Source organism: Cicer arietinum, chromosome 5 (genome assembly GCF_000331145.2).
Source record: "Cicer arietinum cultivar CDC Frontier isolate Library 1 chromosome 5, Cicar.CDCFrontier_v2.0, whole genome shotgun sequence".
NCBI lineage: Eukaryota > Viridiplantae > Streptophyta > Magnoliopsida > Fabales > Fabaceae > Cicer > Cicer arietinum.
Window position 1 is genome coordinate 18,708,397 of NC_021164.2, and position 8,440 is coordinate 18,716,836.

An 8,440-nucleotide genomic window follows, 5' to 3' on the forward strand; every position below is an offset into this window, starting at 1 on the left:
AGGGACCATTTTCTACTGCATCCCAAATATCATCTCCTTGTGCTTCAAGATATGCTTGCATGCGTTTCTTCCAAAATTCATAGTGTTCTCCAACGAAACATGGTGGTTTATTGCTACTACCACCATCTATAAAAACTGGTCGTGCGAAAGCCATTCATAAGGATCGAGGAGCAAATTATCGGAACCTGCTCTGATGCCAATTGTAAGAACAGAGGCGCACCTAAGACGGTGGTTGAATTAGGTGTTTGGAAATTTTCTTGTTTTTAGAGATTTAGTGTTTGATTTTTCTGATTTAAGATAGTGTATGGAAAAGATAAATGGCAGAAAAATAAAGAACACATCAGTTTATCCCAGTACCCCTTTTAACCAAGGGTACCTCTAGTCCTCTTGCACACCACAAGAGATTTTCCACTATTGTTAAAATAAGTAAAAGTCCCACCCTTGGACCTTTGTTACAAACTCCTAACAATCACCCTAAGATAGCACACCACTATCTTAGTTTACAAAACTTGAAAAAAGAACACCACTTTCCTCAATTTACAACACTTGAAGAAAGTACACCACTTTCCTCAATTTACAACACTTGACGAAAGTACACCACTTTCCTCAATTTACAACACTTGAATGGTTTAGCAATATATTGATTTTGACTTAGATCAATATGATATAATAGTTGATGGACAATGATAACAATCCAATATAATTTCAAGTACACTAGAGAACTTTTCTCAATGATATGAAAATGTAAAATCTGTACTTGAAATATAAAAGTGAAACTTTGAATAAATCAAAACATTTCAGAAAGTTTTTCCAAAGTTTGGTAGTAGGATTGGTTTTTATTAAACTGATGTTATGGGGTATTTATACTCCATAGACATCACTTCAGATCAGTGGCCTTCATTCCTAGAGGTTTAATAAAGAAATGCAATGATCCAGAACCATTTTAGGATTGAAAAATTGCATTGTTTCCAGTTGTATTTGACTACATCTTGTGTGTAGTCGAATACACATCCTTTTAACATTCAGTTTTATTTGAATTTTAAAGTTTGTATTCAAATACACATTCTTGTATTCGAATACAGATGTTTGAATTTGGCCACTGACTTGGTTTTGTATTCGGCTACACCAGGTTGTAGTCGAATACAAATGTGCAATTTTAGTTACTAACTTAGCACTCGTATTCGAATACACTGTCTCGTATTGGAATACAGATGTTCAGTTTTAGCTACTGACTTAGCACTTGTATTCGATTACACCATCTCGTAGTCGAATATTGATGTTCAATTTTAGCTACTGACTTGTTTGTATTTGACTACAACATGTTGTATTCGAATACAACATTGTATTTTACCAAAAAATTTATTTTCAAACATTATATATTTTGACACTTTGAAAATCCTTTTTATGCATATGCTAAAATGAAATGTTCTCATGTGCATTTGAAGTATACAAATATTAGATTGCATCATGTACCTTTACATTATGAAACTTCTAGCATATTCGACCATAGTTGTCTTTGATGTTTGACTTCTTTTTGAGCTTGCAACTTGATCACTTTCCTTGGTTTTTGTCTTCATCAAAAACATTTATTTTACAACTAATGGATTTAAGATTAGAAGTAAGTTTTACGATACAAGAATTCTCTTTTTAAACGGTTGCATTTGCAACAAATTCAATTGGTTTCATGACCTGCATCTATCCATATACTACAATATTACGAATTTCTCGTCTCAAGCATTCGTAAAGTCCACTTCCGTTTCAAAATACGAATCGTGGAATATTTGAATGTGGATCAAACAATAAAAAATATTAAGCAAAGAGATGAGAAAAATAATTCAATAAACTCATTCATATAACTAGAAATCAAATCAGAAAAATAAGGGTTTCATTTTATTTCACTTATTCCTAACCAATAGAGTTTAGTTACTCATGACAAAGATACAAGAGATAGGGATGAAAGAAGAATTACAAGAAGGATTCATGAATGATTCTTGATAAAACTCCTACAATGGTGTTAAGAACAATCGTCTCTTAGTTTATTTGCTAGGGTACAAGTCTCCCAACTTCCCAATAGTCAAAAAGATGCCAAAAAAGTGAGAAAAATGTGTTTTAATGTGTTATGTTGCGCACCTCGCGCCCCAGGCGCTCTTCGGGCGCATTGCGGCGTAAAAGAGACATATTGTACATGCAGAAATGCGCCCCAGGCGCAGACTACGCGCTTCAGGCGCAAAGCCTCTTCTGGCTGGCGTTTAATGCATTTTTCACCTCTTTTGAGTCCGAATGTGGTTCTGGTGTCTTCATGAAAGTTGTAGCTGTGGAATTTAGCATTCATTTGCATTTGTTTTGACTCTAATTGGACATCTAAAACTCCCGATATGGCTGAAATACTCCACATATGTCATGTTGATTTCTTACCAAAATTCAGCACTGCACTAAAACAAAGAAACAACGCACAACTACAAAAAAATCTCTACTTAATCAAGGAAATAACAACATAAACATTTCATTAAATCCAAGAACTAAAATCAACAAAATATATCAAATAACTCCTTAAATTAACTAATGATTAAAGATAAATAAGACTAAAAACAATGAAAAATATGCATATGATGAAGAGTTGTCATTCACAAGTATTCTTACACCTCTTCAAGTATCTCTTATGGAAGAATGAGTTGTTGTCATTGTCGAGTTGATTGACACCAGTTCCAGTTTGTGTCTAAATTGACACAAAAAGTCTATTTCTAGGATTCTAGCTCTTATTGAGAGGATATTACATTTCAAATCCTACTTCAATTAAAGTGCATCAAACAACTGGATTAATTTACATAAATTACAACAAGTATCTATTCTTAAAGGATTTTTCATTTTTTCTTTTTGTTTTGATGTGTTCTAGACTTTTTTTACAGAAAATCTTTTTAACAAATTGTTGTTTTCATTGTCTCCTAACTTCCCACGTCCAGAGGCTTTCTATTTAAATACTCTCATTATCAGACATATAATAATCAGATTGAAGCTTGTATAATCAAATTATCATATGCGCACTGCGAGCGCGTTGATCACGGTCAAATACATGGTGCGTTTTCCATGAATAATTAATTCTTCAGTGCCACGATGCATTTTCCATGAATAATTAATTCTCTTTTTTTGTTCATCAGAGGATTTGATTTTTACAAGAATATTACCTTTAATAGAGACTTTATTCATAACTTTCTTCTTTGAGTAAGTGGATCAACGAAGGTTTTGACTTTTAGTCAAAGGCAAATGATTAATGTAGCATTCTTTTCCTTTATGATAAGAGGATCAATCATTGACTTATATTTGTTTTGTCTTTAGTGTTTTGACTTGGACAATAGATTATGAGATGCTTGTTGCAATTCTTCTTATTGTTATATCATGACTTACTCTATTAGTAAACATAATTACTTGTTTATTAGATGGTAATATTCTTCAGTGTTAAAAACACTTGGAATATTTTCTCTAACTTACTCAAAATTTATGTTACCTTAAAATAGATGTGAAGTAACAATGTCGATTTACAAGGAAGGGTGGTTTGAATTGTAAATGCACCTGTTTAAAAATTCCTGAAGAAACCTTAAGATTTAACTCAAGAATGATCTCGGTTAAGAAACCAGAAAACGGAGAACACTCTTGGTTTTTACCAGAAAACGGAGAACATTCTTGATTAGCTTAAAAACCGAAATTCAGTTTATGTTTTAACTCAGTTAATCATTTAAGCTTAATAAATAAGGCTACGTCCAGTCCTCACAACTGTGAGATTTTCCACTAAGTGTTCAAAACAAAGAACCTTCTTGGTTTTACAACACCTAGCTTAGATCAACCTTGATTTTTTACCAGCTCTATTTCTTTCCACCCATAAAGTAAATTAATCACCTATCGATCTTGATAGGATTCATTACAATCTATTCAAACTATAATTAAACTCTTATAGTTTGAGTTTTACAATAATGATGAGATTGTTTTGATAGAATCTGAGATGTCTCAACTCTTGTTTGAGATTCGATTCCTTTCAAAGAATACATTAGTAATGACACAATATGATATAACAGTTCAGAACTAATTCTTCTTTGTGAAAATGTGAATTTCAAGTATATGAATGTGAATGATTTATGAGACTTTGATAGCACTTGAAGTTCTGCCTTTTCCTGGACTTTGGCCTTTCTTTTATAGGCGTTTGGAGTATTTAATAATGGTCAAAAGAGCTGTTGGTAGTACTCTGTCAGTTTTGACCAAAACCAATATTTGTGATTAAAAATAGTCCAACCTTTGAACATTTTGAATATGTTTTGACAGATGTTGTTACTGCCCTTTTTAATATGTTTTCCTTTGAGTATAAAAAACTTTGAAGCTTCTCATTTAATCATTGATGATATAGCTTCGATCAGGAGCCTTGAATCTGTCCAAAATAGTTTGGTGAATGATTATAAACCTCTGTAGAAGTAAGAGGGTCACTGCTGAAATTCTGCAGAAACGAAGATTGATTATCAATCTAGTTCTGGAAGTTTGAACTTTCTGGAGATTGATGATCAATCTGGAGATTCTCTTTTGATCATTCTGAATGTCTTCCTAATTCTTTGTTCAGATCAAGATTGATTGAACTTTCTTGACAGTTTGGTTGAATGGGTTTCAATCTGCTTCAATTGGCCTGACTCGAGACCTTTTATCTTAATGATTCGAAAGCCTTCTTTGACTGAGATTGATGATCAATCTGGAGATTCTATTTTGATCATTCTGAATGTCTTCCTGATTCTTTGTTCAGATCAAGATTGATTGAACTTTCTTGACAGTTTGGCTGACTGGGTTTCAATCTGCTTTAACTGGCCTAATTCGAGACCTTTTATCTAAATGATTCAAAAGCCTTCTTTGACTGAAATGAGACTTATTTGTTCCTTTCCGTGTATTGATGACTTTAGTATAAAATTCAGCGGCAAAAGCTTCGTTGAACTAGTGGAGATTGATTGGTCAAGATGTTGTGACGATCAGTCTTGAATCTGGAGATCATTCTCCATTTTGTCTAGAATGTTCTTATTTCTTTGTCTGTTTGGTTTTTAACTATTTTCTTTGCTTTGCTTGATTCCTATCTTTGAATTAATTCACTCAAAAGAAAAAGTTAAATTAACATAACATTTTAGAGTCATAATTAACATTCTTAATTAACCTTTGTTTATTTTCATCAAAACTTTAATTTGAGAGTTTGTCTCAACAATCTCCCCCTTTTTGATGATGACAAACATGTTAATTTATATTTTAATTCTGATTCTAATATCAATTTTGAAGAGCTTAATAGCTCCCACTCAATTAATGCAGTAAGTGATTTTGACAGAACTTTAAACATGCATATAATTTTGACATAAGCTATTTTCATTAATTCAAAAAGAGATACAGAACATTAGTTTGGTTTTAGCATAATTAGAGAATACAAAAAGATTCTAAAAACATAATATAAACTATCTTAATTCTCCCCCTTTGTCATACAAAAAGGAAGGAGTAAAAAGATCCTACGAAGCTAGTGATGGAGAAGATCCTTCAGAAGAGAAGGATTTTCCCGAGTTAGGAACTTGCGGAGGAACATGTTGAAGAGGAGGAGGTGCGATTCCCAGCTTGAGAGCGAGTTGTTCTATGAGCTGTGTTCTCAACAGAGTAGTCTCCTGATCTTGCTGAAGCTGACATGCTATTATATTCTGAAGAGCAACGATAATGTCAGAGTTTAAAGGTTCAGCCATGTGAGGAGGAGTATGAAGGTGAACAGATGGTTGAGAAGTGGTAGCAACAATTATGTTGGATGGAATAGTGGTTGCAGAGATAGATGGAAGAGATGCAAATGAGGTTGCTATGGAGGGTAATGGATCAGATGGTGTGGAAGGCTTAACTGATGGGCCAGCAGTTTCTGAGAAGTTTAAAAATTGACTAATACCGAAAATGGAAGAGCTTGTTTTTTGTGGGGACACAAAAAGTGGAGACATGGTACTTACATGGGGATTGGGCATTAATGTACCGAGGTCATGAAGAGGAGAGTGCAGTAATTGAGAGTATGAGAGGAAATATGTGGAGGATAATGTGGACGGTTGAGGAAAGACGGAGAAAGTTAATGGATTTGGGATTTTTTTCTAGAGAACGTTCTTGGTTTGGTGGAGAACTTTCTGGAGCAGTTTCTGTTACTGCATCTCCTGAATGATCAGATGTTTGAGGTGAGAATGGGATAGGTATGGTGACAGTTCTTCGTCTTGCCGTGTGTTTTCTCTTTAAGGAGGTTGGAAATGATAAGGTAGTAGTGGTAGGTTGTTTAGAGAATGTTTTGCGCATGTGGGAGAGGTTCTTTGTGGAAAATTTGGAGATTTTGATTAGTGATGTTTCAATGGAGATAGGAACGCCAAAATGCCTAAAGATTTTAGTTAATATCATTCCATAAGGAACAATATTTTTCTTGTAATCCTTAGTGGCAGCGCAAATCATTTGTTGAATTATTACATGAGGAAGATTGAGGCGCTTACAGTTTAGAAGGTGATAAATGATTAAGGCATCATTTGCAGAGACATACTTGTGGCTTCCACAGTGAGGAAGGATAGTATGTTGGCTCATGTTGTTGAAGACTTTTGGAAGAGGTTTGAGATATGTGGAGAGGTAGCGAGTGCAACCTTCTTGAAACAAGTTCGAGAGTACTTCAGTCTCTTTGAGATTCAGAGTTGAGTACCACTTGTTGCTAAAAACAGAAGGTCCATCCGTAGGCAGTTGAAGGATGGAAGCTAGGATATCTGGAGTTAATCTTATCTTGATTCCCTTAATGGTGGAGATGATTAGAGATTTGTCTGGGAAGGTCGTGGGATTGCAGTAGAAGGCTCTTACAATATCTGGATAGTAATGTTCAGATGTTTAGAGAAAAGAGGTCCAGTCTAGAGCATCAATATGATACTAGACATCATTGCCATCAATTATGAGTTTATCAAATATAAAAATTCTTCCGATTCCAATAGGGAGTTGAGCCCATTTGTCTTTGAAATTTTTGGAGTTTTTTGGTGAAATGAGAGGAAGTGTGTTTGGTTTGGATTTTTTAGTGGGTGGAGATGGTTCAGATGTGGATGAAGATGAACGTTCAGTAGTGGGAGAACGTTTGGATTTTGATGAGGGGGAATGTGTATGAACTGGGGAAGAATTTTCTTGAGGATGTGAAGGAGAGAATGGTTGAGCAGGAGAACGTTCTTGATATGGAGAACGTTCTTTTTGTGGAGAACGAGAAGGGATACGAACTGGAGAATGTTCTTGATTTGGAGAACGTTCTGGATTTAGGGTTAGGGAACATTGGGGAAACGGAGAATGTTCTAGAGAAGCGGGTTCAGTGAGTTTCAAGTTTTGTTTGGGTGCAAGCATCTTCTTTCTTTGGGGATTTTTTAGTTTGTTTCTAGCTAGGAATTGGGCGATGGTCATGGTGGTTTTAGTTTTCATGGAGTGTTGTCTTGGTTTTTTGGATTGAGTTGAAGGCTGAGATGGTTTTGGAAGCGAGAAGAAGATTTCATTGATCAATCTCCTTTTTTGATTTGGAGGAGTTGATTGAGAAGGTTCGAAAGAGAAGGAACGTAACATCCAGACATTTTATTTTATTTTTATATTTTACATTTTTAGTAGTTAAGATAATTATTCTAAAAATTGTCGGTTACTATTGTAATGTGTTATTTTAATTTTTAATAATAATAATAATAATAATAATAATAATAATAATAATAATAATAATAATAATAATAATAATAATAATAATAATAATAATAATAATAATAATAATAATAAAAGGAACCGTTAAAACACAAATTTCGTCTTAGGTTGAAATATCACTTTCTCCATTTAATACCACGTTACCCATCTTAACGTTCACCACGTCTGGCTTAACTTTCTCCTCCACTTCTGTCAACGTTCCCCACTTCTGGTTTAAGGTTCTCCACTCCTGCCTGTTCTCAGCTTCTGGCTTAACTTACCACTTGTGGCTTAAAGTTCACCTGATAAAAAGGAAACAAAAACAAAACATCTTCCATTAAAAAAACACTGTCATATAAAAAAAAAAGGGGTTTATGAGAGAAAAAGACAGACCACTTTCATAGAAAAGGCAACCACCAAAAGGGAAAAGAGAGGAGTAACTTCATTCCCGAATTTGTTAAATCAGTATCAGAAAATCATCGATTGCGTATTCGTTAACCGTTAGATCGGGCTGATTTTCGGACAGCAGGTTTGCAACATTCAGACCCACGTTTTCAACGGTCGGATCGGCGAAATGACGTTCAGAGAGGGAGAAACCGTGCTCGCACAGCAGCAGGTGTGAAATGAGTGAGACAAGAGTTTGTGAAGCATAATTCTAAATATAACTCTAGTAATGGTAAGGGCATCACTCCATTCGCTTTCCTATTTGAATTATATGTGATATAAATGTACTGTGATG